Below are 15,711 nucleotides of genomic sequence, written 5' to 3' on the forward strand. Positions count from 1 at the left end.
TATAAGGAAAACAAATTAAAAAGTAAAGAATAAAGGCATGACAAAATATGTAGTACATTGCATAATTAAACTATAGTATTAAAATATTTGGAAAAGGTTATAAGATAGAATATAAGAAGAAATTGAAATTTACAAATATAAAAAACAAATGAAAAAGGTAAATACAAAATAAACAAATGAAATGGAAAGGAATGAAAGCTATAATATGATTAAATATATTATATTATTGTGTTATATTATAACCAAGTGTCAAAGTGACAGCTGAATAAGGATGTTTAATTTACATATTATTATGTATAAATACATATGTTTCACTGTTAAAATATTGATCAAAATGTATAAAAATGGCATTAATTTATATATAAGTCATATGAGATGATCTAAACATATGTATGTAGTCATATTATACATAATAATATGTAAATTAAACTAAATTAAACATTCTCATTCAGCTGTCACTTTGACACTTGTCCACGCTGTCCAGTTCTAATAAACAACACCGGAGCGCTGCTGTCTATTTGCCGACTCCATGCTTTGAGCAGACAAATTCTTGCCGAATACACGCATTCGCTAAAGAATTTACGGAATCCGTGAACTGGGCAACGTGCTTGCATTTTTCACGCATTCGGCAATTCTCTTGCCGAATGCGTGTAATAGACAATTTCACGGATTCGGTGTAACATATATACATATTAAACGGATGCGATGTGTGTATGTATGTATGTGGCAGACGCGTGGAGACAGCCAATCAGAATCAAGTGATCGAGGAGACGTGTGGAAGCGGGGTTATGTGGGGGGGGGGGAGTGTGGAGCGTTTGACCTGTGCGACGGGTGACGTCAGTGACGGGAGCGTGCACACACACACACACACACATCCACGAAGACACACACTAACATTCATTCATCATTTCGAACGGGTGAACGGTTTGGATCGGTGAGCGTGTAATGCACGCATTCAACTCAACAATTACCTTACATTATACAATATTTATATACCTATAGGTAATATATAATTTCTAAAGAGAAAAAAATCAATTCCTTTCCGAAACCACCCGTTGAAATCAGCGGGCACAACACTAGTCGTATATAATAATTACTGTCTATTGCATGTCCACGTGCGTGTGAGTGTGAATGTTCATTTACATGCTCCGTCTCTTTTTCTCCCCTTGGACTCCTATATCGTGGAAAGAGACGCGGCATATCACTTCGTTCGCATGATCGGCCGACAAAATATTTTAAATTATTAATTCCGTTGATTTGAATTGCGATATTTTAACGAGTGCACACTTATGTGCACACAGGCTACTAGTGTATCTACATAATAAGGCTACTCGTTAAATTTGCAGATTTTTAAATATAATATAATATATTGGCTGTAATGATTATATTCATAGGCAGTCAAACTGGTTTTTCGAATGTTTTTGCGTCGATTCAATATTTTAGTTTTTCAAACAGGCTTCCAACAACAATATTTAATCAAAGCGAAAATTTTATTTTCGAAAATATTGCAAGCAATTGAGTTTGACGAACGAAACGTCGTAAACAGTTGTTTTAATCGAACTTTGTCGGCAATGAATGAATGTGCTTTCAGAGATGTTGACATTTTCAGCTGTAGCTGACGTGAAACGTTTGCCACTTAATAATCTGAACGTAATTGGATTTGAAGATTCGACCCAATCTCAATTTTAAACGTCTGGTCATTAACGAGACATGGATTAAACCTTTCATCCATGAGTGACAAACAGAATATACCTATGTACATACATACATACATATACGTACATACATTCGCATATGTGAGTGCCAAAGGACTAATGGAACTTTTTCAACATGTTCTATTTTTTTCTTTCGAATTCAATCACAAGTCAGTGGGGTAGAACTACATTTTTTTTATTATTCATTTATTAATTTGAAATTTCTATTATGAAAACACACACTGGACGAAATTAATGATTTTTAAGCAACTACTATTCAAATAAATGGGTGCGATTTAACTGTACATTGAGAAAAATACTTTGTATCTTAAAAAAAATGTTTGTGCTTTAAAATTTTTCTTTATTTTCGGAGCATTGAACAATATCGTATTGTGCATCGAATAAAATATTATGGATAAAGTAACCATTCAAAAATATGAAACGATTATTCGAAAAAATAGACTGTAGCATTAGAATAAATACAAAAAGTGGCAACGTTGCAGTCTTCCGCTATTGACAACTGTCAACTGAAAAAGTGTTTACTTTTGGCGTATGAATATGAATGATGATCAATGATATATGGTCGTAGAGTTGAAGCCAAGATCGTAAAGCCAAGGTGTCGAAGGTCGCAAGCCGAAGAGTAAAAGAAGGAATCTAGTAGAGAGAAGCGTTGGTCGTTGTCGGCTCGTACTTTGGTATTCGCAATGTTGCCGATACAGTTCATCTATAATTTTAATACACATTTCATACGCTTTTTAAGTAGTAAATATTTTTTTCAATGACCAAAGTAAAGTTTCTAATGCAATCTGTATCCGTCACTTAGAAACGCACGTTATCGAACTGTGAAATCCGTGACGTCATCGAACAAATGATTCGATTTTTTTCGATTCAAAGGATTCGAAGTCCCCGGGGGTGATTCTGATTCTGATATACATATAATTTCGAAAGACACTTATATATGTATGTTTGTTTGTTCGTGACAGTCGATTTAATAAAAAAAAAACAAATGAGTATTGAAATAAATTTATATAAAATAAATTTAATACTATTAGACTTGTCATGTTTAAGCGATTTATATTACAAATACCGATCGAAGCCGGGTAATACCACTAGTCATATTATATTTGAGAATGTGTTTCGTATCAATCATAGTATGAGTAACGTACCTATCATGTTTGAAATGTGACAAAAACATACGACACAGAGAAAATCCAATCGTGCGGAATGAAAATTTAAAGGATATAAATATAGGAATTGTTCATACAAGTTGTGACAGTACATTTAATAAATGAAAATCGAATAAAAAATATGATACATTTTAGAGGTAGGCACATAAATATTCAATTAATTACATTTTTAAACAAAGAAGTAGGCACGAGAATATTATCGAAAGTCGTAATACCAAAAATTACTCCTTTATATTGTGCTAATTTTTGCTCTAGCCTGAAAATTGCAATGCACGGTGTACGTGCAAACTTCAACCACACATATGCACATGTACGTAGTTGATGAGTTGAAGTTTTGTTGTCTAGTCCGTGCACTTTTGCCCCATCGGGTTTAATTGAAAAGTTGTGCGGTCGGAAGCTTTTAAGGGCATTTCCTCCTCGTCCCTGCTTCTGGTCATGGCAAATTTTCTTCATAATTTTATTACAGAGTCATCTTGGAATTAGTCCACTCATGCGCGGGACGGGACCACGCTGTGAGGCTGTTGTTATTGAATTTAGCCGAACGAAATGGATACGGCGCCAGCGACCATTAGCAGTTGTGTCGCTTGCCGACAGGCAACTATGGTTACCATGTCGTTCCTGTGGTCTGAAACTTGTTCCTTAAGTGGAAAAGTTAATTTTAGATTTTGCTAGATGCTGCCTCCTCGTTTTACCGTTCGTAATTACTATTAAAATGTGGTCAATATCAGTTTGGGTTGCAGTAATTTGATTTCTAGACCCTGTACATTTCTAAGGGTAGCTTTCGTTGCTTGGTTTAATTGAGTTTTACATCATCGGAAAAGACTACATACTTTCCCCTTCTGGTACGAGAAGTAGTCTTTTCCGTGTATTGTTGTGCCGAACTGTTGATGTGCAGTGAGTGCTGTGTAATATAACCGGACCCTAATGCGAATGTTTTTGTGGTTAATATATTGTTGCGTGGACGTGAAGAGGGGGCTTCCAGAATCGGAGACAAAGACGCAGGAGGGTTGTAGAAGGTGTTTATTTGTGTGCTCTCGTTGGCGCTCCAGGTTGGAATGGTTTCCAGACCGAGAGCGCCCCATATTTATACCCGTTGGGCACAACATACATACATACACACACATGTAAACTATAGGTCGATGAGTGGGGCGATCCCATTGGCCGTTACATTCGGCTTTTTCACTCGGCGAGGACATTTTGGCGCGAACGAGAGATCAGGTGATTAGCGCTCGTAAGCCATCGGTCCACGAGCGTCACCCACCTAATGTCTACGTTACAATATTATACATAAATATTAGCCAGCAGTATGCCTCGGTGATTGCGTTTATGTTTAGCACCGAGAGGCTCTGGGTTCGATTCCGTACTAATCTTTAATGCTGTTGGTTAGACTTATTTATATTTGTGACTCCGAGTCGATCATTTTAATCTAATTTATCTGATTTTTATTGAAACGGCTACTCAAATTGGCGAAAATCATCCTACCTGTTGTCAAAAATATCTGAATTTGATCTATGTACAATATGTAAAAAATTATGTACAAGTAGATGTCTTAGTGGATTAATTAATTCATTAATTGTTAATTTAGTGTTCTTCAGCCTCTCTAAATACAGTGAATTATGTAATAAAAATGCTGCAATGTTCGAAATGAATTGTCTAGGAAGGCGCATTGGGGTCTATCTGTCAGGCCTTACTGGTATATACATATGTATGTACATATGAATATATGTAAAAAAAGTGGTTAGCGTCTAATGCTTTCAACTGAGTGATCACGGGTTCAATCCTTGGCCCAGTGCTGCTGGCCAGACCTTGGATGTGTCTTCGGGTCGATGGCTTCCTATCAGAGTTTGCCAATTTATCTGATTTCATTGATACTGTTCCAACAAATTGGCAACCTTGACAAATTTCTCGCAAATTTCAAGTTTTCAGCATCTGAAATTTGCTAATTTATTTATTTTTAATCTATACAAGGAAGGGTTAACAGGTAACCCCAATGCGGCTCCCTGCCCAGAAACATTTGGTACAAGTATTATTCAAAGTAAATACATATCAATTAACACCCACATATGTAGACATCTATGGTCAGATTTGTAAATTTGCAGCATTTTATACAATTCAGCGAAATTCGGGATTACTGAAAACTTGAGATTTGCGAGAAAATGGGCAAGTTTGCCTATTTGTTGAAACCGTTTCAATGATAATCAGATAAATTGGTAAACTCTGATAGGAAATGATCGACCTGGAGTCACAAATCCAAGGTCTGGCCAACAGAAACCAGTGGTATTTGAACCCGTGACCACTCTGTTCAAAGCATTATATGCTAACTACTAGTCAATTCTGCTGGTTTATAAAATGCTGCAATACTGCAAAAGTGTTTGTTAAATTTATACATAGACGTCTCTATGATACTATGTAAAATTGTTCTATACATTGTTTATGGGTTTGGTGCAAACGATCGAAAAGCGCCAGACAGATTGAACTACAGATTAACTGGATGGCTGCTTTAAACGCAATTCTCGACTTCACGAATGAAAAATTGCACATCAGATGACGAGTAACCTTTCGATGTGCACAGATGCAATTATTAAAATGGTAATTATTAAAATTGAGTTGGATCTTTCTGGCGAGTTTTTAATAATTTAATAAGGAAAAATTCGAAACTAAAGTATCAAAAGCACAGAACGTATACAGGGTAGGTATGTCGGGACTTCAGGTAGATTTCGCTTAGTGTAAGTGCGAGCAGTGCGCACGCATAAGGTACACGTGTCGTTAATGTGTGGTTCAGTCTGTCTGGCGCTTTTCGATCGTTTGCACCGCATCGATTGTTTATTGATGTTTATAATTGGCCAGGTAGTCGCATTGATTGGGGTTCACCTGTTAGGCCTTCCTGGTGTATACATTTATAGCTATACATAGTGACGCCCTGAAGTATATTTGTAATGTCACTATGGCTTAACTGTAGTAAATAAATAAATAAATTAATGTACATACATATGTATAAAATATTAACTTGTTTTAAAGCGATCGATCAAACATCTGAAAGGTCTATGGTGAAATTTCAACACAGCCAATTAATTACTCTTACAATTGTTTGATCATTGTTAAAGATTGGGATTCGTCTCCTAATCCATTGAGTAAATCGACTGCTGTTTTTTCTGCATCCTTCACCAATTCTGTTCTTCAAAAACTTATTCTTCTACCGTATAAAAAATCAGTCGACTTAAATAGGATCTATTCGTTTAGTTATTCATGTAGTTTGAGCTTATTTGTGTCTTCCAACTACTTTGGGCCTCTCCACCAAACTTTAGCGTATCAGTACTACGGAGAGAATACTTTTCGACAACCTAATTTCATGCATTCCGAGTACGAGTCCCAGCCAGTGTATTATTTGGTATACCTTTCAATATAAAGGGTTTCCAAAAAATATCGATTATTATGGTAACTAGAAACAGTCAGCGAAAGTATAAGCTTGCCCTTTTTTTATAAGTATGAGTATTTTAGTTTTTTAAGTATTAGTTAAGTATAAGAACGGACTATACTTGTTATTGTACGGACTATATTATACGGACTATAAAGTTTTATATACGTTGTTTTACCCGGCTTCGCTCAGTATTTGTAATATAAACAGCTTAAGAGGGCTGGACACCAGAGCCTTGTCCATACAAACGTATTAGACTTCTCCCTTCCTCAATTATGGCACTAGAGAAATTATTTTTTAATATGCTATGGATATCCACCATTGGGATGCTTCTATTGTTTTATTTTTTTGATTAGTTATTTTTTATAGGAGCTAGGAGCCGCCAAACATCTATAAAATCGCCTCTTTTTTACACCCACGAAAAGAGTCCAGCGTGCTTATTTAACGGTCGATTTACTTATTTAACGGTCGAGATCTTTCGATTTTCGATCTTTGCCTTCCGATATTTGTGTTTTATGTAATTTAACATTTTGTCTCGTCACGGAGACCGACCAGGAAGGCCTTACAGGTGAACCCCAATGCGCTTTCCTGGCTACACGGTAGTTCGTCGCCGTACACGGTTGCAATCGGTCGATGTGCGTTATCGCCTTATCGCGTTCGATATAACATTTATAAATTTTATAAATATATAATAATTATTATAATAAAATTTAAAGTTGCAATAATATAATATAATAAGTGAATATACAACAACAAAATCAAACTGCTGCCGCGCTGTTACCGGCGCGGCGCAGTTTTGCACCCGTTCTGAAAAATGAACACAGATAATCCAGTGCCACTGGCGCAGCAGTACGATCCGTATGATCAACTTACACATCTATGCCAACAATATGAAATCAGATGCAAACAATATGAGATAACTATAACCGATTTAAAGAAAAGAATTGAAATAATGGAAAAAAATCCAGGCCTTCTACATCTATTCTAAATAGGAGCAAAAGTCTTGACAATATGAATAAAGACTACCACACGGATGAAGAAGAACTTGAAAATGAACTTAGCCAAAATGCAGAGAAAAGAAGTAAAAAAAGAAAAATAGATAAAGTATTATCTTCCCCGCAAAATAACCTGAAAGAAACACAAAAACAGCAAACCAATAAACCTAACAAACAACCACTTCCACCGCCTATTTATGTGAGCAATGTTATTGACTTCAATAAGTTTAGAGCTCATCTATTATCAACAACAGAAACACCACCCATTCAATGTCAATTTAAATTAATTTCAAATAATAGTATCAAAATCACTACACAAACCGAAGAAGATTATCGCAAAATCAAAAAAACACTAAATGATTTAAAACAACGTGAATGTAAAGACAACGAAAACCCCCTTCACAATCTAGAGTACCACACCTATCAACTCAAGAATGAAAGGTGCTATAGAGTGGTTGTTAGAGGCTTACCGCCATCAACAGACGTTAATGAAATAAAAGATTCTTTCAAAGATAAAGGATATGAAGTGGCCAATGTGGCAAATATTATGAAGAAATTTACAACCGATGGTGAAAGAAAAATAAAACATTTCCCACTATTTTTTGTAGACCTGGTGCCAAAAGAAAACTGCAAAGAAGTATATGGTATTAAAGAACTTCTACATTGCAGAGTAACAATTGAACCACCAATGAAAGTAAAAGACATCCCTCAGTGTACAAACTGTCAACAACTTGGGCATACAAAAAATTTTTGCAATCGACAACCTAAATGCGTCAAATGTGCCGCAGACCATCACACAACAAAATGTGTGATGGTCTGCGGCACATTTGTGACTTTTAAACTGAAATAAAACAACAATTCAACTGGCTCATAACCAGAGTGGAAAAAATTGAAAATCATTGGAAATCACCAAGTAAACATAATAAAAATGACAGATAATTCCCTACGCATATTAACATGGAATGCAAACGGACTCAATCAGAGAGTCCATGAACTTGAAGTGTTTTTAAAGACAAACAACATCGATCTAGCACTAATATCAGAAACACACTTTTCACAAAGAAGTTACATAAAGATAAATGGATACTCAGCTTATTGGACAACACATCCTAGTGAACGAGCTCGCGGTGGTACTGCTATTTTAATCAAAAAAAATATCCAGCACTTCGAACAAAAAGATATCAGAGAACCATTCATGCAAGCTACTATCATCACAATTAAATATGGCAATGCTGACTTAAATATTGCTGCAGCATATTGTCCTCCAAAGCATACTATCACAAAATACCAATTTATAAACATCTTTAATTCCCTTGGGCCAAGATTTATTATTGGAGGAGACTACAACGTTAAACATACAGCTTGGGTCTCACGACTTATAACTCCTGGTAAAGGAAACAACCTTCTATACGCGATTCAGAGCTCTTCGTGCGAGTATCATTCCTCACAAAAACCAACCTTCTGGCCGACCGACAGTAAAAAGGTACCAGATTTAATTGACTTTTTTATATCCAAAGGAATAGCCCCAAACCACATTGAGGTCGAAGGAATAGAGGACCTTACTTCTGATCACACACCAGTGCTGATGACACTGAGCACACTGGTAATTAAAAGAATAAGGAGACAGAACCTGACAAATAAACGCACTAACTGGGATATGTTCAGAAAAAAACTAGACCAATCAATAAATTTAATAGTGAAACTTAAAACTATAGAAGATCTCGAACTACACACTCAAAATTTTATTGACTCTGTACGAGAGGCTGCGAAAGAAGCTACACCTGTACCAAAAGAAAAACCAGACCAAATCATTAATTACCCCATGGAAATTAGACAATTGATTAAAGAAAGACGTAGAACAAGACGAATATGGCATAGAACCCGAAATATTGCAGACAAAAGAGAATTTAACCACATAAGTAACAAAGTTAACCGACTTATTAAAGAGCACAAACAAAATTGTTTTGAAAAATATTTGGAAGGTTTGGGTCCTGCAGCTGATAAAAATCATTCATTATGGAAAGCAACTAGGAAATTCAAACGACCAATTCTACAAATACCACCTCTGAAAAATGCGCAAGGAGAGTGGATAAGAAGCAACAAAAAAAAAGCTGAGCTGTTTGCACAACACTTAGAGACAGTATTCCAACCACACAATATTCAATCTGATGCTGATTATACACCAATGTATCAACCACAGCAACTAATCAAAACTGTCACCCCTATGGAAGTAGCTAAAGAAATAGATGACAACATAAATCCTAAAAAGGCACCTGGAATTGACGAAATCTCACCGGGACTATTCAAGGAACTTTCGAAAAAGGCTATTATCATGCTAACATACTTATACAATGCATGTTTCCGGCTCAAGCATGTGCCAGAGTGCTTCAAAACTGCTCAAATCATAATGTTGAAGAAACCAGAAAAGTCACCCGAACAAGTAACATCATACAGACCAATATCCTTGTTGCCTGCGATCTCTAAGCTATTCGAAAAACTATTATTAAAAAGACTCAAGCCCTTAATCGATGTTCCCGACTTCCAATTTGGATTTAGGTCGAAACATTCTACCATCGATCAAGTGCACCGTGTTATTTCAAAAATAGAGCAATCGCTAGAGGAAAAAAAGTATTGTCCGGCTGTATTTCTTGATGTCTCACAGGCCTTCGACAGGGCTTGGCACGAAGGACTTTTCCACAAAATCAGCAAGTCATTACCTGGAAATTATGTCAAATTACTGGAATCATACTTATCCGGACGCAAATTCAGAGTTGCTCATGAGGAGGCATTCTCTAACTTTTTCACAGCCTCTGCAGGAGTACCACAGGGAAGCGTGATAGGGCCTATACTGTACCTGATATACACTGCTGACATCCCGACAAGCGAAGAGACATTCATTGGAACATTTGCAGATGACACAGTCATTATGTCATCGAGCGAGTCACAGGAGGAAGCATTTGAACGCCTGCAGCGTGCACTGGACAAGATCAGCAAATGGACCAAGGACTGGAAAATGAAACTCAACGAGCTAAAATCAATGCAGGTCACATTTGCACTGCGACGAAATAGTGTCAGCACTCAGACTTTCATAAACAGAATCCAAGTTCCACAAGCTTTGTCAGCTAAATATTTAGGACTGCATCTTGACTCAAGGCTTACGTGGAGGCATCACATTAAAAAAAAAATAGAACAGATTCGAATTAAACAAAGAGAAATGCATTGGCTAATAGGAAGACACTCCAAATTAGACCTACAATGCAAAAAACTGATATATCAGGCAATCGTGAAGCCAATATGGACATATGGCATACAACTGTGGGGGTGCAGTAAGCCATCCAATATCGAAAAAATGCAAAGATGTCAAAACCAGTTTTTGAGGATTATCACCGATGCATATCGCTTCGTCACAAATGAAGAGATCCACAAGGACCTTAAAATCAAAAAAGTAAAAGAAGTCATCCGAGAATGCGCCGGGAGGCACTAGTTGAGACTGCACCGTCACCCTAACATAGAAGCGTTGCAGCTATTAGACATAACTCACCAGCAGAGGCGTTTAAAGCGAAAAAAGCCTCACGAATTGGTGTTCTGAATGTGAGAGATTCAGAAGCCCAATTCACAATTTTGGGGACGGAGTGATGATTCCGTCGTGCCCGTACATGATCTGAAGAGCAACGATATCGCTGGTGATGATTTATCGGAAATCGATAAGATGGCACAAAAAAAAAAAAAAAAAGTAATTTAACATTCTGTCTCGTCACGTAGACCCTTCCTGGTATATACGTACATATGTATGTAAAAAAAATGTTAAGTGCATAAATTACATATGTTACAGTTTAAGTGTATCTTCTAGTTGTAATATATTTTGACTATTTTGAATATATTCTATATAACCTTGTACCAACTATTGTTATAGTTGAAGTGTATTTTCAGTTGCAATATATTTTGACTAGTTGGAATATATTCCGTCTAACCCACGTAAGTTGATTCATATGGCGAATTACATTCCAACTGGTCAAAATATATTACAACTGAAAATACAGTTCAACTATACGTAAGTTGGTACCAGATAAGATGGAGAAGCTAGGTTTTCGGGAAAATGTTACTCGACTAGTAAATTGAGTTGGAAAGTCACATTTTTGCTTAGAACACATTCTTAGAGTTATCGTAATACGGTACTCATTAGCTTTATTCGTGATATTTAGCAAATATTAATGCATTATTGAATTCTAAAGCATTCGTAAAAACATCAGAGCTGTCAAAACTCATCTGTTATATTACAACTGGCGCACATTATTGAAAGTGTATTCGCGCTTGTAGATATATAATTAAGTATGTACTTGAATTGTATTCAAATATTAATGATATATAACGCCAGTTGGCATATATTTCAACTGAAAAAACACTTCGACTTTAACATATATATCGTATATTCATAATAAAAAGTGTTACCCGCGTCTGAAATATTTAGCTGAATTTGACCCACTTTCAGACAAAGGAGATTAAAATATCAAAAACTAAAGTATCAATTGAACATTTTTGAATAAAATATTGGAGTTTGAAACTAAGTTTGAAGCTAAATTTAAACAGCATTTTGATATTCGGTATTGGTCCTTTGAGAGGTGAGCCAGAGTTTTAAACGAGAAACGTTTCAACGGAGGGTATGTAAATGTGCGCCGTCGTTTGAAATTTCCAAAATGTTTTGACAAAATTTCAGTGCCTGCTTTTGTCATGCGAGTTTCAGCAGTCTAGTTATGTAGGTTTACCAATTAAAATGCATCTATGCAACTATGCAGTAATGTTGTTGAGTTAATTATTTGTTTAGCATGCAAAAGTTTAGCTCGAATGTACCACGATTTGTTATTACTTCAGCACGGACAAACAAGTAAATAGTTCTGAGTTTATACATACACATGTTGGTTATTAATTAATTTATACTAATTTGCAAACTGAAACTAGCACAAATTGTTTGATTTTCAATGTGAAAATTTATGAGAAAGATTTTACTAAACGGGTATTTTAAATTGAAAGCTTGTAAATGTAATGTATCTTGATGTGAATGTACGCTTTTGAGTTTATGAAATATGAAATGCAGGTAACGAAGCTAAAAATAATAAGATAGTGCTCTTCGGTGCATTCATAAAGATTTAATCTTTTGAATGTGGCCGAGTTTCGTTTCATTTCAAAAGATATTTTTGCAGTATTTAAACTTTAAAATTTATATTTTGGTACGGAAATGAAATTAATACCGTGCTTTGCAAAACAAATGATTTTTTTTAAATGTTCAAAGTTTTAAATATTTTAATTTCAAAATTTAGACTTGGCAGAATAAATGAAATAAAAAGTAAATGAAGGGGAGAGAGATATTATATGATATTTCCTAATTGAAGTAGAGATCATTTGAGCCTGGAGATATATCCTAATTGAAGGGGTGGACATTTCAACCTTGGTTGTGATTTATGTCGGTAGAAGAATGAGTTGAAGTTGAAAGGGCGTGACAATTGCACAGAAAAGGCCAACTTTCAGACAACTGTAATATTTTTATTGTGAAGAAAATGTAATAGGAAATGTAACGTAACCTTATACCATTATAGGTACTATCTATTCGTTTGTATTTTTGAAAATCATTTAATTTTTAAATGTAATGGCATTTAAAAAAATAATTTTGATTTTTTGATTTTTAAATGCTTTTTATTATTACAAAATTATGTTCACAATACATCTTATATCTATTTTAATAGCTACTGATCTACTGATCATTTTATATTTTACAATTTAATTTAATTTGGTTAGTAATCATAGTATTATATTATTCTAATGTTAATCTACAGCATAATAGGAAAAAGAGCTCAAAAACCTATAAAAAAATAATTTAATAGCATTGCATCATTGGATCTTTTTTAAAATATGTAGATATGTATGTATAAGTACATATATACATACATACATACATCTGGTAGGCCTGCTTTCACCAATTCTCGTTAAGTGAACTCTTCGTTTCTACACTTGAATATATAATAATTTGTCATAAATTTACAGCTACATGCATACATATGTATATAATGAAACCAACATCTTTTAAAATGAAGATTCTAGGATTAATTTGCATTTAATAAATATTGAATTAAAAGTTGAGATAAGTCGTAACATAGTAGAGATATTGGAAATTTTTTTTTATGATGATTTTTTTTATGATGACGATTACTATGATGATCCTAGTACCAGGCCGACAAGACAAGTATAGAAATGGAAAATTGATGTTTCACAGGAGATACAATCATATTATATGTATATAATATGTGTCATGACAGGAATTACCCCAAGGCGATACATATGGTTCGATTATTTTTGTACTTAAGCACTAACAATTTTTTGAACATAACAGAACATTGAATACAATAGAGACATCTATGGACAGTCAACACATTTTTTGATACAGCGAATTTGTGAAAAATTATATACATTATATGTAGCATATTTTTATAAGATTCAACAAATTCGATATGCTAATAACTCAAATTTGCGAGAAACTGAAGGGGAGGACGCTGATTTATTGGATCTGTTACAACAATTAAGCTAGAAAAATCGGAAAATTCTAACAGGGGATGGTCGATTAGTGATTAAATAACCACAAGATCTTGCCAGCAGCGTATTTGGCCAAGGCTTCTATAATGGTATGCAATAGCTTTAACTAGTAATCTCTCGGTGCTAAACATCAACTAGAAATGCAGAATAAATGTATTACAGACCACCAATATTGTTAAAAAAATATATTATATTCAATTTTTTGCAAGATATTTCTCAAGATGAAGAAAATTAGACTTATGCCACATTCAAATATAACGGCTCAAATATTAATATTACGTAATACATATGTACATGGTATCTGTACCTAATTTTATTTTTGAAGTTTTTTTGTTGGGATCCTATCGATATGAAAATTAATGACATCATTAGCCAGCAGTATGGTTTAATGGTAGCGTGTATGTTTAGCACCAAGTGATCAGTGGGTTCGATCCGCCATACTGCTTGTTAGATTTGGGGGTATTTGTGACTCCAAATCGATCGTTTCTTATCAGAGTTTGCCAATTTTATCTGATCGTTGTTGAAACCGTTCCTCAAAATTGGCAAAAAATCAAATCCTGCTGTCACAAATCTTCTGTATTTATTGTGTGTATAATTTTTAAAAAATATGTACAAAATCTAAATCCATAGATGTCTCAATGGGTTAATGCTGTAATTAATTAATTAATTAATTGTTATTTCGTGTTTTTCAGCTTCTGGAAATACAGTGATTTATTTATTAATAAAATGCTGCATTGTTTGAAATTAATTGTCCAGGAAGGCGCATTGGGGTTTTCCTGTCAAGCCTTCCTGGTATATATGTATATATGTAAAAAAAATACATGTATGCAATTCAGAATAGTTCATACTATAATCTGAAGAAAATTTAGAGTAATATAACCCAAGACGAAAATAGCCTCGTAGCAAAACACTGCACATCAACGCGATAACTTTCAACGAAGGCGTACGTTACGCCGACAGTGAATAATCGTAAGTTACGCCATAGTACATTACGTATTATATGTATACCATCATGTGAGTATATCCAGCACAGCAACCTACCACACAATAAGCTGCGAAGTGGTTGCCGACCAAACGGCGCAACTTGCGGGACTTTGGGGTTTGGCTTCGACGCCATTTAGAGCCACTTTATACGTAGACCTCCGACACACACACACACACACATTTATAATATAAATAAAGCTTTTGTGTGGAAATAGCAACAGTTGGACACGTCCTCAGGGAGATGGGGTGGGTGGCTGGGTGGGGTGGCAGGGACAATGCCGTATCTTGACTGTCGCCGTACGGTTAATTCACCACCGCGACTAGGAAGCTGGTCGCCATTGTTCTTCGTCTGAAAAGAGCTGAAAGCTCGCCGAGATTTCGACGTCGCAGCCAAAGTAATCGCCAGACCGGGTCCACAACAAATAGTTGGACAGACTGGGGATATAGCGAAGCCTCCCTCTCATCCCCCGGCGTTTGATCTTCCCCTGTGAGAAGTTAGGTCGGTGGAATATCTGCTCAAGTCTCTTTGAATTCTGAGTCAAATAATAAATTGGACAACTTTTCCCCTGCCCACGTGTTCACGTGCGTCTCGCATCGCCGAGTTGACTTTGTCGAATTCCAATATATGTATGTATGTATGTTCATATGTACTATTCAACTGTTTGGCGAGTTTCCTTGTACTTTTTTAATGTAAAGATTGTTTGTATGTCATCGGATGCTTTGCAAGCTATTTCATTTTATTTCCTTTATATACATATGTACATATGAGTCGTCTAGTTCTAAAACCCGGTATCTGCATATTTGGTCAAAACTGATATAAAAATGTATTCCGATTCTTGGAATATTTTCACACA

The 15,711-nt window shown here is 35.3% G+C and overlaps 1 protein-coding gene across 1 annotated transcript in view; it reads left to right on the plus strand.

Annotated features, from left to right (window-relative positions):
- The window catches only part of LOC143914760 (uncharacterized), a 1,424,209-nt gene that overhangs the window by 84,230 nt on the left and 1,324,268 nt on the right, over nt 1-15,711 (plus strand). The window lies entirely within an intron of this gene.

Source organism: Arctopsyche grandis, chromosome 7 (genome assembly GCF_051622035.1).
Source record: "Arctopsyche grandis isolate Sample6627 chromosome 7, ASM5162203v2, whole genome shotgun sequence".
Taxonomy (NCBI): Eukaryota; Metazoa; Arthropoda; class Insecta; order Trichoptera; family Hydropsychidae; genus Arctopsyche; species Arctopsyche grandis.